Source organism: Triturus cristatus, chromosome 7 (assembly GCF_964204655.1).
Source record: "Triturus cristatus chromosome 7, aTriCri1.1, whole genome shotgun sequence".
In the NCBI taxonomy this organism is placed as follows: Eukaryota; Metazoa; Chordata; class Amphibia; order Caudata; family Salamandridae; genus Triturus; species Triturus cristatus.
The window spans coordinates 79,040,890-79,063,694 of NC_140590.1; positions in this window are offsets into that span (position 1 = coordinate 79,040,890).

The window sequence follows — 22,805 nt, forward strand, 5'->3', positions numbered from 1 at the left end:
CCGCCTCTCAGGTGAAACTACCTGTTCTCGATTGCTAAAATCTGTCCTTTAATCGTGGCCATTACACTGTGCACTGTCAGTAAATGTACACCACTAGACCCACATTTCATCCTAGTCCCATAATTGCCAATGACTCCTTTAACAGCTGGCTGGAGTCCTCCTTAGATATCATTCTTCCAAAAAAAGAGATACAGATAAAAACTGGTTCTAAGAAAAATCCCTGGTACTCTTCGGAGCTCCGGAAGCTTAAACAAGAGTGTAAAGTACTCGAAAGGAAATGAAGAAAAGACTTTTCATCCATTAACAAAGTCAAATATAGGGAAGCTATTAGATGCTACAAAGTAGAGATAAAATCTGCACAAGGCAATTACTGCCAGGAGAAAATAATATCTGCGGTGAATTCTCCGCGTGAAATTTTCTTGAGTGCCAAATCACTTTTGACATCTACTGCTCCTTCATTGGCCATAGATAATGTTCAATCTTGGTGTAATCAGCTAGCAGATTTTTTTTCAGCAAAAATTCAAACCATCTATAAATCCTTCCCTACGGAAAGAGATATGCAGCTGTCACATAAAATTGATCCCATCCAGGAGCAAGCTTCATTGGAAGAATTTCCCCTTCTGGACGAGGCCTCCTTAACCTAAATTCTAACTCACCTCAAATCTGGCTCACCCTCTGACCCAGCCCCACCCACTGTTCTTCTTAAGATTAGGAAGACCATCTCCTCAGTCTTGGTTGACATGATAAATGCCTCCTTCCTTACAGGCATTGTACCTCCTCTGTGGAAGAGGGCAATGGTCAAGGCTTTGTTGAAGAAGCCTAATCTGGACCCGGAAGACTGGGCGAACTACCGACCTATATCCCTGCTCCCTGTTATCAGTAAAATTGCCGAGAAACATGTAAACTCTGTTCTGTCAAGTTTCCAGGACAATAATGATCTGCTGCTTTCCTCTCAAACAGGTTTCAGATCGCAGCAGGGCACTGAGACCGCCCTTCTGTCGGTTGTGGAGGAATCTAGGAAGATTCTTGACAGCAGAGGCTGCGCCGCAGTTATCTTATTAGATCTCAGCGCAGCCTTCGATACCGTCAACCACTCGCTCCTGATCAGCAGACTTCGTGGCATTGGGGTTGGGGGTGCTGCATTGAAGTGGTTGCAGTCTTTTCTGGAAGACAGTGTTTTCTCTGTCTTTGAGGAAGACTGCACCTCTGATCCAGTACCCCTTACCTGCGGGTCCCTCAGGGCTCCACATTAAGCCCCACTCTGTTCAACGTCTACTTGAGTTCGCTGGCCCATATTGTCACCCCATTTGGGGTGCAGATTGTCACCTACGCAGATGATACTCGGTTAGTCGTTTCCTTGAACAAAAATGACAACTCAGGAGGGGCTCTTACGTCCTGTGTGGAAAAAGTGGGCAGTTGGATGGATGCCTCCTATCTGAAGCTCAATGGAGCTAAAACAGAAATTATGTTTCTTGGTAAGGTGACCACTCTGAATATAGACTCTTGGTGGCCTATCAGCCTTGGACCCCCCCACTTCAAAAAAGTCCATAAAAAGTCTAGGAGTCGTCTTAGATGTCAATCTAGACTTTAAGGAACAGGCGCGGAAAGTTGCAGGTACCTGCTACGGCCTTCTGCGGATGATCAGGAAAATTCTCCCCATTCTTCCTTTCCTGGCCAGAAGACTGTTGGTACAAGCGCTAATCCTGTCAATGTTGGACTATGCGAATGCTATATATCTCGGAGCTCCGCTGTCCACCACTAAAGTACTACAGACTGTGCAAAATTGTGCAGCACAGCTTCCTATCCAGGAAAGGATTCAATTTAAGACCATGTGCATCGCACATAAATCATTGACAGGAAAAGAATCCCGGCTGATCCAGGCTATGGTTCACCCTTATCAACCTAAAAGAGCTTTAAGATCAGAGGGTAAACATCTGTTAATAGTTCCAAAAGATAAACAAACCAGATGTGGAGGCCGTATGTGCTCATACTGTTATGTTATGTTATGTTAAATAATTTATATAGCGCTACAGCTACCCCAGCACGGGGGTGTCCCGGCGCTAACCTAAAGAGTAAAAGGAACCGCTACCAGGTGGAACAGCTTACGGCCTAATCCCTAGGGAAAAGGTATGTCTTGATTGCCTTCCTAAAGTGTAGGTAGCTGCTGATACTTCGAATATGAGATGGCAGAGAATTCCAAAGTCTGGCAGCCTTCAATCTAAAGGCTCCACCTGATTTTCTTTATCCGGGGAACCAACAACAAATTTTGGCCAGAGGAACGAAGTTGGTGCATAGGCTCATAGGGCGTGACTAGATCTTTCAGAATCTTTGATGAAGTCAGCCTCCATGCTTTAAAAACCATGCAGAGGGCCTTGAACTCAATGCGCCTCTGCATGGGCAGCCAGTGTAGACGCCGTAGGGCAGTCCTGGCTGAACTTGATCTCTGCTGTCTTAAAAGTATTTTAGCCGCCAGGTTCTGAACCCTCAGGAGCCGATTGATCTCTGACTTATTGGCTCCCAAATGCAGAACCGAGCCATAGTCCAGGCGAGACAAAATTGTGGCCTGGACAATGATTTGACGCGTAAGAGCATCAAAAAATCTGAAAGTGGGCTTAAGCTTCAGCAATAGCCCAAAGCAGGTTCTTGCCACTTTCTTTGTTTGAATTTGAAAGTTGAGAGCCTTGTCCATCCAAACCTCTAAATTCTTCACCACAGTCCTAGGGGTAGGGGCGGCGCCAAGATTAGTAGGCCACCAACGATCACTCCAGGAGCCCTTATCTTTACCTACTATCAGGACCTCGGTTTTGGATGCGTTTAACTGCAGACAATTTGTGGACAACCATTCCACCACAGAAGCCAAGCTGTTTTGAAAATCCCCTGCAGCTGGGGCAGTGTCACAGCTATTAGTGCTGGAAAGAGCTACCACCAGCTGCGTATCGTCTGCATACGAAACCAAGGTCAAATCTCTGCTCCTTGCTAGCAAAGCCAGCGGCAAAATGTAAATATTAAAAAGCAGGGGACTCAGAGAAGAAGGTATTAGAGGAGAATGGGGGCACATCCACTTAAAATGTCCGCTCCTCCAAGAAAGAGGTCAGCCAACTCAACGCCAAGCCCCGGATCCCCACTTCCTCCATCCGTCGCAAAAGAATAGAATGGGACACCGTATCGAAAGCTGCACTCAAATCAAGTAATAAAAGTGCCGCCATCGAGGGTGGCCCATAGATGTTCAGTCACCGCCAACAGTGCGGACTCTGTACTATGGCAAGGACGAAATTTATTTTGCGAGGAGTCAAGGATATAATTAATAGAAAGGAATTCGGAAAGAGTGGCGTTGACATGTGCCTCCAAAATTTTTGCTGCCCAAGGGAGTCTTGAAATAGGTCTATGATTCTCAACACTGGCAGGGTCTAAATTAGGTTTCTTTAGCAGTGGTAGAACCTTAGCCTGTTTCCAGGAGTTGGGGACAGAACCTGAGGCAAGAGACGCGTTCAGTAGTTGCCCCAACGGCTGTAAAAGGACCGGCAGCAATTTAAGAAAATGAGCTGGCTTCAGGGGATCCAACGGAGACCCAGATTTTATTTTTATGCAAAGAGCTTCCAGTTCTGAGTTAGTAATCTGTGGAATCATACTCAGAAAGGAAGTGGACGATCGTACCTGCTCTGATGAATATACTAACACCGGAAAGGCTTTGTATATCTTATCCACCTTAGCGATTAGGTGTTCAGCCAAATCATCGCATTGTTTATTGGACTGAATAGCTGACTCACTAGTGGCCTCCGTCAATGAGGCGACCAATGAAAAGATACACTTTGCCTTATTCTCTGTGTTTTTCAATTGTTCTGCATAAAAGGAGGCCCGAACTACCTGGATCCTTCTCTGGTACTCCTTTATAGCTGACCTATGTTGGTTTTTGGCCAGTAAATCGTAGTCCCGCCTCCAGATACGCTCCAACCCTTTGCAATGTTTCCTAAGGGAAGCCAGCCCTGCATTATACCTGCGGCTACCCTTAGCCTTGCGAACAGGTGTCCATTTTTCAGGAACTAGGTGATCTAAAGGTCGCCTAATCCATGATACAAACTCATCATAACCCTCCGTAGGGTCTTTGTCCAACATAGGGACCGATACCTGAAGCTCATTAGTGAGATCCTCCCAATTGAGCTTATGCCAGGCACGTTTAAATAAATATTGATGAGAGCCTCTAACACTAGGCTGTTCAATCCGCAGGTTCATCTTGATCAAATAATGATCTGTCCGCAATAGTTTATCAGGGGCATGCACCACCAGTGTATTTAAATTTGAAAAAAACTGGGTCCAAAAGATGACCCGCCACATGAGTGGGTCCTTGCACCAATTGCGCAAGTTGAAACGCCCCTAAGTCCGCCAGAAAGTTGACTATATCTGGCTCTTCTAGATTCTCAAGATGGAGGTTTAGGTCTCTGTTTTGCCAAGCTCTGGAATCAGGTCCCTCTCCATATTCGTTCTCAACCTAACCACTGTCACTTCCGCAAACAGTTAAAAACCTTTCTCTTCCCGTGATATGTTATGAATTGGATCTAGTGTCTTCTTAGCGCTGGGATGCCTCCGGGTAACCAGACGCTTTACAAATGCTTCTTCATTCATTCATTCACATGCAAAACACAAGTTAATATTACCTCTGGAGAAAGAGGCGCCCATTAAATAGTTGAACTCGCTAGCCCCAGTATCCGTTCCCTGAGTGCAGGTACCTTCATCTTCTCTGTGCTGGAGAAGGACCAAGAGTTTACATGAAGAATTAAATAAAGAAAGAACCTGCAGAGTAGGTTGAATTGTGAAGGCAGCTCTAGTCTGCTGTGGCCAGCTCACACTCCAGTGAGCTCTTTACACACAGGGATGCCCATGCCTAGTTCTCCAAGGAGGAAGGACTCAATTATGTTCCAGATTTTCACTGGCTACCACCTTTTGGAGTCCATGAATACTAAAAACATTTATTGTGGTTTTTTGCTTCACTTTGTTCTGTACTTTACAAGGGACCTGTGATGCCTTGTTTTCTAAGTTAGGTAGCTGCAGATGGTGCAGTGACTGAGGGCATCCACATGGGCCAACTACTGTTTCTTTGCATGAAAGCCAACAGTGAGTCACCTTTGGTCCAAGCCAGGTCAGGAAGCCTTGCTGCATAAGGGAGGAAGCTGAGTGGTACCTGTGAGATTACCTCGTCCCTTTCAGATCACATAATAAGTGGGAAAGGATAGGAAAAGGAAGGTATAACTGTGATGCAAACACTGTATCCAGTCAGTTGGGAAATAAAAGTTCTCGTAGTCATAGATGACGTTTCTAATAACAATCTGTTTCTTCCAAAAAATAAAACTTCTAGACATAATGTACATCTTTTACGATTCCAGGTGCAGAAAACTGCTGACAGGCAAGAGGTATGCCTTAAGAGGATGAATATTGGAAAAGCCCTCTCATCAGCTGACCCATCTGACAACTCCTGTATCTAGGTTTAGTTGTCACACTGAACAATGCATTTAATGTGTTACAAATATTGATACTAACCCAGAGCAGATGAAGTTACTCGTTCCTTGTTTGTACCATGGAAGAGCCAATTCTAGAAAGAGTCTGGCATCAGTTAGTGACCAACCTCGAATAAAGGGCCTGAAGCTCAGACGGGTCACCTCTCACCAGGTGTGCAACCATCGTTCAAAGAAGTGACCTCGGTGAGCCACAGATCTGGCAAGCATGGGACTTCTGTTAGGTGGCTTGGGCTAGGGTATTAGTATTAATGTCTGAGGACAACATATGAATTGTGCCGCTATTCCTATGGGAATCTTCTTGGTGCAACCACAGAGCTGGCTTGAATTACACTACCCTCGAAGATGACATCAATAGACTTAGCCAGTCCCTCTTTCACACAGTTTAGATTATAAACTTGTACCCCACAAAAGTAGGATTAGAAGTATCCGCCCTTGAGTGAAACTACTGCTTAGAGACAAGGAAAGTAGCAGCATGAGAAATTGAGCCCTTATTGGGATTCACCAGAACATACTGAGGTGATATCCTGCAGCTATAGTAGCATCACCACAAGGCATTAGTGTGGGACTGAGTGGTTCAACAGTGAAGAAATTTAATAAGCAAAGATAAACTGGTGTAATCTAGCGGCTGGTGGAAGTTGAGGTGCTGTGGTCTCTCATATAATTTCTTCTCTGATACCTTGCTTTCAGTAATGTAGTCACTTATTGTTGGAAGACGGAAGGGTTGGAATGGTGAATATTTCTAATCCAAATTCACAAATTGGCTTCAGGATATTCCCAGCAGAAATATCTGATTTAACTTCATTTCACTAATTGTGACATTTTTTCGGCCGTCATACACTGACATGACAGAAAACCTGTACAGTCGCCAATTTTGCAGTCATTAATCAAAACTACCTGCTTCTGGAGTGGTATAAATCACTATTCCAACTCCAGTCTGTGCAACAGTAGGGTAAGTGTTAGACTTTATAGTCCAACACCGCTTTCCTTATGTTATGTGTGGTAAAAAAATGCATGGTAAAGGCACATTCATTGTAATTCCTGGGCTGCAACAGCAACACGTGGCTTGTGCCGCCTCTTTAATGTTGTTTCCCACTCAGTGGTTAAGCTGTAACCAAATAAGTGCCAGGGCTCTCATCAGGAGGCCACTATTACAAGTGTGACAATCCAGACTAGTTCAGGCCCCCAAAGCTATAACAATGGCGTGGGCAGCAGATAATAGTCAATTTGAATGTATAATAATTAATAATTAACAGTTCTGGTCATCTCTAAATTAGCCAGAATGCGCCAGCTTGTGGCAGACTGTCACAAGCGTCAGTGTTGATAATCAAGTCCTGGTGTTGAGTACTAGAAACCACAGGCTCAAATTAAGCACTGTTTCTGCTGATTTCAGAACAGAGCAACGCTTACGATGAGTGAACCAAGTAAAACAAAGTACTTCTAGGCAGTACTTAAACAACCAGTAATGAAAGGCTTGAGGGGGGGTTAAATGCTTTTGGAAATCACTGTCCCAGAGGGTGGAAGGCGAGTGACCGCGTGCAGGGAAAGAGTTAATGTTGTCAGAAGCAGACTTCAAAACAGTAAACTTGAAGTTTCTGGAATCTAAACTTAGAAATAAAAATCATGAGACATGGTCAGAAAGAAAACTAAATCTTGGGATTCCAAATCAAGAGTTGGTACTTTTTAAAATAAAAAATACCATGAAGAAGGAGGTGTTCCTCCACACGCCAAATCTTTTCCTAAGATAATAAACAGAGCTCAATTTTACCCCCTTTCATGAGTGGGTTGTTTGTCTATGCATTTTTGTCAATTCATTCTGGGACGTATAGTTTTGGTTATCCCTTTATACAGTTGCCATCTGCCGGTACCAGAATAAAAAAAAACACAAGAACGTTGGATGAGATCAATTACTCATGCATGGAGAAGTACACATTTAGGAGCACTTGGAGAATGGAAGCCCTATCTAGGAATTCTCAGCTGTGTTAACCTGGGCACATTATTTTATTCCCGGATGAACACTATCCTTTTCCATCTGAAACCACCGAATTGCGACCCTCCTATTTATTAATACAGAAAAAAGCTTAATATCTAGGTTTACCAGACATCTTGGATTTCCCTGGACAGGTCCGATTTTCAGAGGATTGTCCCCCATCATGACAGTATTTCCTAATTTTCAATATATATCCTAGCTTTTGGCGCAAAAGTCATGCCATTCTGAAAACCAAAATTGAAATTATCCTCTCCTTTCCACAGGTGCCTACAAAGTCTGCAATGATTTAGCATATTTTATAAAGATATAGCTGTTATTATCCGTTTCTTTCATGAAGGGCAAGAACAGGTTAGCTGCTTGCTCGCAGCAGAGGGAGGCAAAGTGGGGAGGAGGGCAGGGGGGCTCACCTTGGAGGCATTTCCATAGCTAATGTTATATAAACTGTAGCTTTGTAAATATGTGTGCGTGTGTACATATGTCTATCTATATATATATATATATATCTATATATATATATTACCTACTGGCGGTCGCCAGTAGGTAGTTATAGTTAGGACCCTGTTTCCATAGGAAAACCGCAACATTCTATTTTGAATAACTTTGGCGCCGGTCAACGAATCCTCGCAAAATTTTCAAAATAGGTGGGGCGCTGCGCTCCGCTCCTACCCTGAAAGTCTCGGGGTGATTCGTCAAGCGGGGGCTGAGATAAAAGGGGGGTCCCAAAACACGTTTTTCCCATGCATTTTTCCATAGGACCTTTAGACACAGCTACAGCCCGAACGGCTGAACAGAATTCCTTGAAATTTGGCAGAGAGGTAGCCATAAGGTCAAGGAAGTGCCTTTTGCAGGTCTGGTGTAAATCTGTTCAGTATTTCCTGAGAAAATAGCATTTAAAAGCATATATATATGTGGGCGGAGCCTAACCACACATCTCGTCCTGAGATCTGATTGGCTGTCAGCACTTCATCCAAGAAGTGTTGGCAGCCATCTTGGGACCAATATACATGATAGCACCTCATTAAAAAGCATTGCAGTTAATAGAAGGTTTTAAGACTTTAGTTACATTATAAATCATTTGTTGATGGTACCATACTCATTTTAGGAATTGTGGTATGTTCTAAGGTGATTTCACCATGTGAAAAAGCCTTCTGCTGGGATATCATGATTGAGAGAAAAATATTTACTCATGCTTTTACCACAGAGGTTTGGAAGGTGAGCTATAAGCTAAACTGAGAGCTTATTTTCTGTAAATTCACATTATCTTTCTCAGTCATGTGAGAATGAAGTCTGACATTCTCAGTAAAACATGTACATCCAACAAGGGCAGAGACTGTCAGTTGATTCCTTTGTGTTCTACTGCAGCTTCCCAGAGTGTTCCAAAGAACTACTAGAGCGCTAACAGCCCTACTTATGATAAACGTATGGCACACCTGAAGCCATCTTGCTTGGATTAAAGTGGTAACTCTTAAAACATTTAATTTAAAAAGGAACAAAATGAGGGGATTCATTTTTCCATAAAAAGTATGATTAGTGCTGCAGAAAGAAAAATTAGGGCACATTTTGAGTGACTTCTCAAATCCTCTTCTATTTCATAAAAAAATTCTGACATGCAGACTGAAACATGCATTTTCAATACCAGCAGCAGTTTTCCCTGGTGAGCAGTAGCTTTACTACAGTGATCTAATGAGCAAAAAGAGTGCTAACATTCTGAATTTATGGCAAATGTGTGACACATCTGAATGCCTTCTTGATGGAATCAAAGTAAAAAACTGAAAGTATTTCCTACTGAGGAGACTGCAGTACATGAGGAAATTAGGAAACTTCATAACAAATAAATCTCCCAAGATGGCCACCGGAGACAAAAGAGCCCAAATGTAGCCCAAATATCACCCAGATGTAGCCCAAGTATAGCCCAATGACAGAATGTCCCAGAATGTTCTTAAAAACAACTAGAGCGCTTACTGTCTTCATTATGACAAAAGTATGGCACACCTGAAGCCATCTTGATTGGAATAAACTGGTAACACTTAAAACATTTAATTTAAAAAGGAACACAATGAGGGGGTTCATTTTGCCATAGAAATTATGATTAATGCTGAAGAAAGAAAATGAGGGCACATTTTGAGTGACTTCTCAAATCCTCTTCTATTTCATTAAAAAATTCTGACATGCAGACTGAAACATGCACATTTAATACCAGGAGCAGTCTTCCATGGTGAACAGTAGTTTTACTACAGTGATCTAATGAGCAACTAGAGTGCTAACATTCAGAATGTATGGCAAATGTGTGACATATCTGAATACCTTCATGATGGAATCAAAGTAAAAAACTGAAAGCATTTCCTACTGAGGAGACTGCAGTACATGAGGAAATTAGGAAACTTCATAACAAATAAATCTCCCAAGATGGCCACCGGAGACAAAAGAGCCCAAATGTAGCCCAAAATCACCCAGATGTAGCCCAAATATAGCCCAATGACAGAAGTGTGCAAAACACTTATTATTTTGTGTTTTTGCAGTGTTATATAGTGCAGACTTGTCAGGTATTGGAGTGCTTTACATGAGCATTGGTTACATCACACAAGAACAGATTCAATTTGGTTGTAGACATGGGGAAACTAAGTGATTTGACCAGAATCACAGAATGTCGAGCTGAAGCAGAAACATCAACCTGGTTCCCCAGTTGCAAAGTCTGCAGTTCTGGAAGTAACACCACATCCTCTCCCCTAAGTGCAACATTTAATCAAGTGGTCAACTGGATAAAAAAACATAAAGATAACAAATAATTTAAAAGTGCTTTGTCGCTATTTGAAAACTCAGAAAATATGTCCTTATTTTAGTCTTTTAGAGCACGAACCATAATTTTGATGCCAATAAGACCTTCTCATATATGTAATTTCTAAAGGAAATGCTCTAGGTATTACAGTTTTGATTACATCAAGATGATGTCAGGCGTTCCACACTTTTGTAATAAATATAGAATGTTAGCAATCCAGTTGTTCATTAGGATACTGTTGAGAGGCAGAGGCCAGGGGCACGGACTCTGAAAATTGAAGGCAGGTAGGAGGGTGCAAAGCCAACAATTTAACCACACTGAGCAGGCAGGAAGGGCCGTGGAAGCACAACAGACTATGGAGGGCAGTGGAAAGGGGGGCAGGGGCAACAAACCAACAATACAGGACTTGCAAGAGAGGCTGTTGGAGGGAAGATCTATTACGGGTCAAGGAAGCTAGGGGCGGTCCCAAGAGCCCCGGGAGCCACCACAGAACTGAGCAGGAGAGTGAGTCAGGGACAAAAGGGGCACCTTAATTTGAGCCAGGGTGCCTAGGAACGCTTGCTCCAAAAATGAAGAAAACAGACATATGAGACATGGAATTGGAGGCAGAATACAATGGCAGTTTAATGAGAAGATGCAACTTCAAAGAAACCGCAGAATAGAGACATAAAGTACAAAATAGAGAATCCAGATAATCATACAGCTGTCATGATATTCTCTGTATCTCAATTAATGTACTGACAGAGAGAGAGAGAAAACACATCTATAAATGCATCATGAGAAACAAGTTACACCAAGGAAAATGTTACCTAGGAACACTCACGTTTACTCTTAGAGCAAGCATTCCTGCAATTACAATGCAAAATCTTTTAAATGCAAAAGTAAAGAGAACAATGGTTAAACATAACATGACATTTCATATAGGTAAAATAGAATAAGATACTTCAAGCAAAGCAGAGCAAGACATTTTAAGCAGAGGAAGACAAGAGCTCCCAGCTCTTGGGGAAAACCTGCACAGCCTGTTAACCTACATACAGACGGCGAGGTAGTCCCTCGATATCTGTGGGTGCTCCCTTTTTATATCATTTTGTGGGCTCCTTTGCACGCTACATCTACCTACGTATGCTACCCAAAAGCTTCGTCTGCAGATTTTACCAGACATTTTGTCATTTACCCACTTAATGCTGACAATGGACTGGGTGAAAAGGTCAGTCTCTCAGGCCAATCGCTTATCGTAAGTTCCATAGAGCAAGCAGAAAATAATGGGTATTGTACGGGAATTCAATATATTCATGTATAAAATCTTCTCAGTTCTCCTAACTTGACGCTCTGCGGTTGCCACTTCCTTAAAAGCGGGAAACCTGCCCAGGAAGCAAGTACCAGTCCAGGATGCAGCCTACTGTATATCGACAGCTTCAGGGGGATGTTGAACTTTGATACCGAGCACGGAGCACTCGGGTACGGTGGGGGCTACTAGTTTGGAGCAGAAGGCCTCGCTGACCTGCCTTCAGACTGCTATACACTAAAATTGCAGAGCTGTGGTCAATTTAACAAAGAGGCCTACATATTGAACAGAAGGGCCTACACAGGGGTTTTATGCTGGCTGAGTGGTAAGGATGTCTCAGGATAATTATATAGCAACACAGGACCCGCTGGTCAATTTAATACGGCCTACAAATGCGGCTGGCAGGGCAAGGACAAGGGTCTCATACTTCAGGTGTGGACAGAACGGGCCAGGGGCCCCCTGTGATACAAAATCTACCCTCCTTCAAGGCTGTGGCAATGTAATAGACCATTGTGGGCAGAAGGAAGAGGCAATGGTAGTACAACCATACATGCCAACAGACCCGATTCAGCCAGGAAACGTCCAATGTTTTTAAGCTCAAATGGGCTTTATTTGACTGTCTCCTGTCTACAATATCCTCTTTTTCAATGTAACTCAAAGGGGAAAATCAATACCCCAGATTTTTTTCAAAATCTCCCTCTTACCAAGTTCAAAATGTTTGCAAGTATGGTACATTGGATCATGGAAGGAAATGGGATAGGGACATGGACTTGGATAACAGAGGACAGGAGGGACATGGAGAGGTGCACCAAACTGATCCTGCAGGGCAGGCATCAGGGTTTGCAGCAGCACAATACACCACACAGGGCATGCAGGACGGGAGTGCAGCACAACAATCCATAGAAATCAAGAGGGAGGGGACAGGACCATGCACATGGACAAAAGAGAACAGAGGGGCAAGAGGCAATGGTAGCTAGCTGACCATAATGGACAGACAGGAGAGAAAGCTGCAGCATAACAGAACATAAAGGGCAGGAGGGACGGATCAGGGGCATTACAATGGAACAGACAAGCCAGGAGGGAGGGAGTAGGGGTCTGCACATGTAAACAGAGGGCTGGGGGCAAGGGGGCAGGGCAGGAGCAGCAAGATAGCCATGGAGGTCAGGCAGGATGGGCACTAGAAGCAAGACACACCATGAAGAGCAACAGTGAGACTGTGATGGCATACACACAGACCATGGAGGTAAGGTGGGAGGGGGTCAGGGGCAGCTAACTGACCACACAGGGAAGGTGGGAGGGGCCATGGCAGCACAGAAGACCATGCATGGCAAGTGGGAGGGTTAGTGGCAGCACAATGGCTATGATGGGCAAGAAGGAGGGTGCAGGGGCATGCACAAAGGACGATGGAGGATAGAAGGGAGGGTCAGGACCTGTGCACAGACAAGAAAGTTCAGGGGAAGGGACCTCACAACAGACCACACGGGGCAGGCAGGAGGAGCAGTTGCAGCACAACAGACCAGGGAGGGCAGAAGGGTGTGGCAGTGCAATGGACCATGTAGGACAGGAGGAAGAGGATAGGGGCATGGCATGTGGACAGGCAGGGTGGAGGTGGCAGGGACAGGTTACAGTCATCTGACAATGCTAGGCAGGTGGGAGGGGAGTGGCAGCTCAACAGAACACTCAGAGTAGATAGGAGTGGCAGGTCCATGGAACATGGTGGGAAAAAAGGATGGAGCAGGGGCATGCACAAAGACATCGGAGGGCAGGGGGAAGGAGAATAGGGGCAGCAAGCTAAGCACAGAGTTTAAGCAGGAGGTCAATGATGGGGCATAGAATTGGGCAATGGAGGGCAGGAGGAGTGGACTGGTACATCATACTAAATTGAGGGCAGTGGCAGCACATCAGACCATGCATGGCAGGAGGGAGGAGGCTAGTTCATGGATTCACACAACAGAGGATAGGGAGGAGGGGGATGGGGCAGCAAGCTAACTGTTCAGAGAAGGCGGGTATTAGGAACTTTATTGGTTTTAAAACATTGTGTCTGTGCGAACTACTTAAAATATGAACAAGTATGCAGCATAATCTCACTTTTATTCAGGAAGAAGAGGACGTTTGTGACTGTGACTCCGGGCTCACTTGGCAGAAACACCCCCTGACCCTCCACCCCCTATCGCAAAATGTAATGCCCGTGAAAAGGGTAGGTGAACACAGTGTTATATAGAACATAGTCCTGAGAGCACGATTGAAAATGAAAACTAGATATAGTGTATGGTATAAACTATGCACCAAAAAGTGTGATATAAGATGAACCGGGCGTGAAATATAATATGCAATACATTGTGCGCAATGACAGATTCATTGGAGAGCGCGAGATAGCACAGGCACTAGCGCGTGCTATGCGATATGCGCCTTGGAGCGTAATATGCACAGGGCAGTGTTGTGTAACCTAACTAGTCTCTAAAGTTGTAATATAAAATATGTGCTGGGGAGTGTAACGTTGCATATGCACTGTGACAAAGATATGGATCCCAGATTATAATATGTATGACATAGCACTGTGCGTTATAACATAGGCATCGAGGAAGGCACGTTAGATGGGGCAATATAACCCGTGCGAAGACAAGTGTGGCATGACATATTCACGGGGTGGTGTTACAGTGCACATGGGCTAGAGAGTGTCATAGCATATGCACTAGCTAGTGGAATACAACACAGAGGTGTGTGGCACTCGGCAGGCAATGGTGGGTGTAACACAGCATTGGGCTCTGTCAGGAGCGCGCTGTGACTCTCAAGTGATGTTCATCCCCTTTCCAGAGAGTAAAATAAAAAGTATTACACATCCGGCAGTGGATGTGTGCTTTATTAACCGTGAGGGGGGGTTTCTTACATAGTTTTGGTCGAATTTTTGTCGAATCCTCTTTGAATGGCTTGGTGTGCATGTGTATTAAATGTGCCCGTCAATAGCTACCCATGTTTGTATAAATAAACGACAAGGGTGTCTACCGGCATTAGGCACGGTAGGGCATCAGACATGTCAGAGCTTTACTAGTGGTGTAAATACATTCCACTGGGATTCATTGCATGCATAGTCGCCTTTTAATGAATATCACGCAAATCGTCATGGTGATAGGTACGTACGGTTTGTCCAGCATGTCCTAGGTGTGTCTATAAATATATATTTTTTAAAAATAATAAAAAACAGTGGCCGGCCCTGGGGATTGGGGTCAAAAAAATATAATTAGGAGACAGGCCCTGGGGGATGGGGTCATCAGGGCCTATAAATTAGAATAAGAAGGGGAACCACACAGCCCCCTTCTTAAAAAATTAAAATAAATAAAAGACTGGCGTTGTGCCGGAGGCCATACCCCCTCCGTGCAGCACTCTGCAAACGCACCCCCAATAGGCATCTCCAGTATGCGCCAGGGAGCTGCGCTGCAGACAGGTGTTCTGAGGCCAAGCCCCTATTTACACCTCTCTGCAACGCAGCTCTGTGGCGCTTACTGGAGGTACCTAGTGGTCTAGTTTGACCCTAGGGACCCTTAGGATTCAAGGGGACTTAATCTCTCAACTTAGAACAGCCACAGGGCGCGTTTACACAGTGGTGAAGGGAGGGGACGGGGCCTGAGGTGACGTGTGCAAACACGCACTATGGCACGTTTTAAATTGGGGATATAATTTCCCTTCAATACTGAGGGCCCCTGGGGGCTAACTAGCCCACCAAGTGCTTCCAGTAAGCGCCACTGAGCTGCATTGCAGAGAGGTGGTCCAGGCCGTGCCACTTTTTACACCTCTCTGCAACGCAGCTCTGTGGCACTTACTGGAGGTACCTAGTGGGCTAGTTGGACCCTAGGGACCCTCAGGATTCAAATGAACTTAATCTCCCAACTAAAATTGGACACAGGGCGTGTTTACACAGTGGTGAAGGGAGGGGACGGGGCCTGAGTTAACGTGTACAAAAACGCCCTGTGGCCTGTTTTAAGAGGTAGTTTTAATCCCCATGCCCTATTATATACTAGGGGCTTACAGAGGAGGTCATGCTAATCACAGGGGGACCCCAACGCATAATGTTCCCTAGTGTATGTAGGTGTTTTCACTGTATTCTAAGTGTCTTTTAACATAGCACTGGCTCTAGGACTGGTTAGTCAGACTCAGTTACCACCAGTATCCGTCTGAAAAAGTAGAGGGTACAGGATGATTTTGCAACAAGGCTTCTTTCTGCTCTTCTTTTTGTTCTTTCTGCACGTTATCCTTCTTCCTGCACTTATCTTCGTATTTGAGGACTTCTGTTGCTTCTTTCTGCACTTCTTTTGTTTCTTTCTGTGCATTTTTTCTTCTTTCTTCACATGTCCTATCTCTGTAGGCATAGTTAGAAATTAGCATTTAAAAAACCTTTGAAATTCACAGAAAAAACCATAGGTTTCAGGCACGTTATAGTTAGGAATTAGCATTTAAAAAACCTCAGAAATTCACTGAAAAAACCATAGGTTTCAGGGGTGTTATAGTTAGCTGGACTTTTCACTTGTACAAAACCATTGAAATTCCCCCGTTATAGTTAGTTCAGCTAACTATAACTCGCGCGCCCGCAATGCACTGCTGATGACGTCACATATTACATCACTCATGACATGGTCAGTGACATCACTCATGACATCACTGATGACATCTCAAATGACATCACTGATGACATCACTGATGACATCATCCTTGTGCTAGAGTGGCAGACCTCCTCTCACCCTAATATAACCTTTGATACACACATTCAGAAATAGAGACTAACATTTTCAAAACAATGGACATACCAATACCAGTTACAACAACCTCTTCAGTAATTCTAAGATCCACATACACATCCACTCATTCACCAACAGTCCTATACAGTCACTCATACATGTACTCACTCATCATATGTACTCATACACCTATACATCCTGTTACACAATGCCACTCATCCATAGAGTTACTCACACACATAATCACTCATGCTAATAAAGAATCAAACATACATTTACTTGCATATACAGTTATACACACACCACCACACTTACTTCTACGGAAACTTACACATACTTAGTCTTTCAAACAATCACTTATAGAAACACATACTTATTCATACAGGAACTCTTTCAATCTCTCACTCTCACATATACTCACATATATACACCAATAGTCACATATACTAGTTTAAAACATATGTAGTTACTCATAAAGACACTATTGAGACAGTCATTCACTCACTAACACACCCATACACACACTCATCCACCCATACAGTCCTGCACACATGCTGTGTTCAACACATACAAACAGTGAGTCACTCATTCATGCACCTATGCACTACGTAATACCCCCCACCGAACCATGCAGACACTCAGACTGATACTCAAAAAAACAACTAATAACCTATATAGACACCCATGTAGCTACTCACCAACCCATGCAGCCACTTATACACAAAGTGAGAGACTGATACAGATATTTACATATTTAAACATTACTCACTAAGCCATGTATTCACTATGATACACTTAATCAGTCAGTTACACAATCCATTTTTCAAAAACAAATCATCCATTTAGACACTTATATACCCATTTATTCTTCCATCGACCTTGAGATATACATATATAAAACATATTTAATTTTCAGAAAAACACACATTCACTGGATGATGTCATCAGTGATGTCATCAGTGATGTCATTTGAGATGTCATCAGTGATGTCATGAGTGATGTCACTGACCATGTCATGAGTGATGTAATATGTGACGTCATCAGCAGTGCATTGCGGGCGCGCGAGTTATAGTTAGCTGAACTAACTATAACGGGGGAATTTCAATGGTTTTGTACAAGTGAAAAGTCCAGCTAACTATAACACCCCTGAAACCTATGGTTTTTTCAGTGAATATATATATAGATATAGATATAGATATATATATATATATTATCAACCTACTGGCGGTCTCCAGAAGCATTTATAGTTAGTTAGAACCTAGTTTCCATAGAAAAAGAGTTTTTGTCTTGGCCATGTCTTTGGTGCTGTTTGACGAATACTCAATACATCTTCAAATGAAAGTGCACCAGTGATCCTAGTAGCGTGTGGAGCGTTTCGGGTGATCTGTCAAGTGGAGACTGAGAAAAAGGGCGGGTAAAAAAAGTGGATTTCCTATGGTAATTCCCAAAAGGATTTTAGACACAAATATAGCCCAAACTGTTCAATGGAATTATACCAAATTTGGCAGGAAGGGAGCTCTTGGTTTAGAAAGTGCCCTTTTTGGTATTTGGTGTAAATCTGTTCAGCAATTTTGGCGATATTGAAGAAAATTCAAATGTGCACATATATATAGGGATGGAGATCTTTTGCGACTCCAATGCGGAGCTTCGCAAACCCACATACAAGCAGCAGTGTTGTGATTGGCTTGCTGCAACTTGTGTATGGCGCATCGTCCAATTTTTGTTGAGGAGCTTTCCATGGCCCTGGGCATGGTTATGTCCGAGGGCAGGTTTCAACAAGGAGCCGTGGTGCCTACGCCATGGACTTTGTTGTTTGCTTTCCAAGACTGGGTCTATGCAGAGTTGCGGCTCTGTCATAGTAAACTTTTGCTACACTTGATGGAAGCGAGAGGAGGACATTTGCTCTCACTTTCATGAAGCAAAGCAGATTTGTTTTTGGGCAAAGGGAGCTTGCATTGAGCTGCTGGCTTTTTTGAAAAGGAATAGTGGGTGATGTTAACAAAAGGGTGCAGGTCACGAGTTCACCAAATTTTATCCCAAGAGTTTTCTGCAACATTGAATGCCACGTGCAGGTCATAAGTTCACAATATTTCATCCTAACAGTTTCTGGAACATTCAACAGTATGTGCAGGTCAGAAGTTGACTATTTTTTTTAAGTTAGATCAGTTCCTTCCAGGTGCAAATAGTAGGTGTGGTTGCGCTCTGCACGTGTGATCTTATCCTATGTAGTGTACGTTAAAAAAATAGTTTTCCATGTTTGTGATGTTGCAATGGTTACATGGTCTTGTGTGTAACCTATAGGGATGAATTGGGGTGTAATATAGGCCAGGGTAATGTAAAAGAAATGTCCTTTTGCATATTGGAGCTTGTGGGAAAATACTGGGGGGGGGGCTTTCACACGGACATGCTTTATTAACTTCAGTGAGATGAAAAAAAAGAAATGTTGTTTCCACACTTCCTGCATTGTTTTATGCACACTTGTGAAGCACACGTTAAGGTATTTAGAGGCACCCAGCTCATGCTGTACCTAGGTATATCACAGGGGTGACAGATCGAGAGACTGGGAATGACACATTCCTTGAGCCCCCCCACAATCCCCACCCTCTTCCTCCCGGTCTCTAACAGTGTTTCTCCCATGGTTTGTAAAAGTAAGGTAACAGTGGCCCTTGTGCGTTGACTGTCACTGGGCTGCTGGGGGCATGTGACAGGCAGACAGAAAGTTATAATCGATTTCTGTGCCATATAAAAAAGCCGCACACCGGGGCATATTATTAAGGAAGTGGCGGAGAGAGGCGTTAGCGTTCTTGGCTTAATGTGTTTTTCTGCCACTTCGGAAATGTGAGGCTGCACTATATTAACTAGGATACGGTGGAGCCTTGCGTTTGTCAATGCAATGATGCTAAGTTTCACAACTTAGCGCCAACGCTGGCACCCTTGCACCAGTGTGTAAGGGTGTCTGTGAGCAGGGAGGCTTGTTGATGTATAGGAAGGTGTCCCTTTCACCACATAAACAAACCTAAAATGCTAGTTTGTAATTTATGTGTGTGCTGATTCATGCAGTACAGATGTAAGTTACAAAACGGTGTTTTGAAAAAATGTTTGTTTATGTACATGAAGGTACACCTTCCTGTACATAATAAAACTATGGCATTTTGTTTTTTGCATGTGTGTTGCACAAGGGAGTTCACATTGAAAAAACAAAAACGAGTAGAAATAAAGCATTTCTCCTCGTTTTGCTAAATTAAGACCAGGGTTTTTCTGGTCTTAACTTTGGTGTTGCCTTCTATTAATGCTGCCCTTATTAATAGGATGCTGCATCAAAATCAATGGGTGTTGAGGTGGAATGCCCCTCACAATACCCACTGGACGCCCCTTTCACGGATAACATAGCATGAAAGGGGGCTTTTTTAACAAGCAGTGTTAAGCTACGTTAAATAGCTTAACGCTGCCTTGTTAATAAGGCGAGGCCCCTAACGACACCACAACGTCAGTGAAAGTGACATTGTGGTGGCGATAGGGGCTTGTAAATATGCTTCACAGTTGTAACTTACATATCGCTCCAATTTACATTGCTTGACTATTTGTGTTAACATTTAATTTTGCTAAGGTATGTCTATGCTTGAACATGTATTTTCACACGAGATATATATTGGAAGATGCAATAGCTATAAAACACAGGTATAGATAAGTGTATCTTTCTTTTAAGTATGCTGCCACTATGAAAAGGCACAGGAGATGTATGCACTGTAATAGTAATATGGTGATACTGTCAACTGTAACTTGAAAAGAGATTCTGGTTCGCATTTGCTTAGGCTGAAGATTGTTAGTAGTTGGTGGGTACTGAACATGGGCAGGCAAATGACATTAAAAACATGGTGGGAAAGGAATCAACTGTGAGTAATGTGTTTGTAATATATGACACAGACATGATACATTTAATTTTTTTTATTTTAAAGTAGATGGCATAATGCGCAGTATATGTGCCATACCAAAAAATGAAAGTGTATGATAGAACTATAATCAGTATAGTAGTAAATCATATCTGTTAAAGGGAGATGTTATCAGAAAAAGAGAATAGTGAAGGGACCGTTTTGAGTCACGTTTCTCTCTCAGCTAAAAATAACTGTTTTATAAAATAGAACATGTCAGAGGTTTGTCTTCAGACTACATAACTTTTTATATAGATAGTAAAGTCCCCAAATGCCAAGTTGCCCGTTTCTTCCAGTAGCTCTGTAACAACCAGGCAAACAGAGTGAAAACATCAAACGAGCGTAATCAAGTCTGTAAAGGGGAATTCGTAAAGAAAGTCAATGTCTGAAAATCCAAAAAGGAAGGAAAAGTGAAAAGAGAAAAAGAAAAAAAAACAGTGTTCTTGAACTGTAGACATAAGAGCTCGTCAAATCGGATTGCCATGCGCACTTATGGACATTCATTGAAGCTCAAGAACTCAGAAGCACCGTGATCTGCAATCCGTTCCAAAAGGTCATCTGCACCTCTCCTCGCAAAGAGGGTGGCCATCCAATTTAGCAAGTCGAAAGAACACACATGGTCATCGTAATCTTCTGCAAGCAGGAGCATGTCAGGGCAACTTGCATGATATTCAATGATAGTCTGCTGCAAGAGGCTCTCCGTATGAGCGCATGTACTTCCCCTTATTGCATTATTACAGACATCCATCAAGCGTGTATCTTCGGAATAAAGTAGGTCATGAGCCACTAATGGAAGCGGCAACACTTCATAATCCAAGGGATCGTATGAAGTAGTAGAGAGGCAGACTTGGAGGTCACATTCATAATGGCACCGGAGACAATAGAAAACAGGTTGAACACAGGTAAAGTACATGTTGTGGAAATTCAGGCAATAACTGATGCCAAATATTGCCAATGGCAAGCATTTAAAAAGTTGTAGCATTTGTCCACGGTATAGCTCCATTTGCCGAGGATGAGGTTGAAACAGAGGAAGGGAAGCCATTTTGTAGTAGGAGCTATAGAACGACTACAAGAAGGAGCACAAAGGGACTTGCCAAATGCACTTGCAAAGTTAGAATGAATTAAATTCAGAATTAATATGAAAATAGTCTGAAAAGAGATAACAAGGCGAGAGTGGAATAGTTTAGAGAAATGTGGTAGGCCTTGAGTTTCAGACTGATTAAATCGTTGGTGTCTAAATTGTGCAAAATGTAGTGGGAGATTTCAATAGAAGACTGAGTCAATGTCAGTTGGTGGTTTAGCCACCTGTTATTTCAAGGTTGCACAAGGTAATTTGAGACCCGCTTGATGTTGAAACAATAGCGTTTCTGTTAGTGTTCGCTATTAATACATGTTTTCAAAGTAGGAATAGAAGGCCAGACCAAACTATCTTCAAGTGCATGTGGGGGAGGAGAAAAGACAGTGGTTGAACATGTTACACGTTGTGAAAGAGTTGCTCTGTACGGGACACCTGCTTGTAGGTCAGAGACGTGCGGCTATTTGGAATAAGATAATTTATTTATAAAAGCACACTGAGCATGGGATTAACAGCAGCTACTGGAGTTTGTTTAAAAAAACAGTTTAAAATAGGAGCAGAAAGTTAGAATTGTCATTTAATTGAACTTGTGTATAAACTATAGAATATTGAACGGAACAAAGTGTGGTCTCTGTTACAGAAACATACTTATCTTCATTATGACAGCAAAATACAAAACCAAGGAATCCAATTCATGAATAAAAGTAGTTTCAAAGTAGTTAAATGTATAAAAGGGGTAATGTTTTATGCAATCATGTAGGTTGTGGTGTACAGAGATCAATCAATCAGACATTACTAACAGAATTATGCAATCCCCCATTTGTATTTTTGCACTAAATTAATGATTGAGGCAGTAAGAAAACACTGATGGATTCCCTCAGGTACTACTCATGCACTCCCACAATGACCGAGAAATTACTGTCAAAGTCATTATTTTACTTAGGCGGTGTCCGTGGAGTATTGTAAACAGGAAGGTATAATCTTTTTAATGATATATTTACTTAGGCAGAAGCAAAGCAGTTATAGAATCAAGTAGGCACTTCTACTACACAAATGAAATCAATCATGGATTACTTATGCGGCTATGCAATGAGCGAGGTAGGGAGTACTTTTGCACTGAAGCATTCATAGAGGGAAAGTAGTATTTTCAACATATCCATTCAGTGATGTACAAAGGAAGTATTTCTTTAATTATTGTGGGAGTACACTGTAACTCATAGAAACTGTGCCCCACCGCCCTGCAGCACACCTTATGGAGCCGCCAGTGCTTAAGGGCCATTAATATGTATTCCAGATTCTTTAGTCCTGGTGTCGACAGGCCCCCAACCCCTTTGAGGTACTACAGGGTCACAGTAGTAGAATGTACACCGTGACACTATAATAGCTCATGGGAGAAGGAGAATATGGATGAAAAGACAGAAAAAGATAAATGACGAAATGTTATCAAGCCTTTAACATCTTTAACGTTTCTGTTCTCTGGGCCTTTGAGTATGTTAAGTCCTGGCACCGGCAG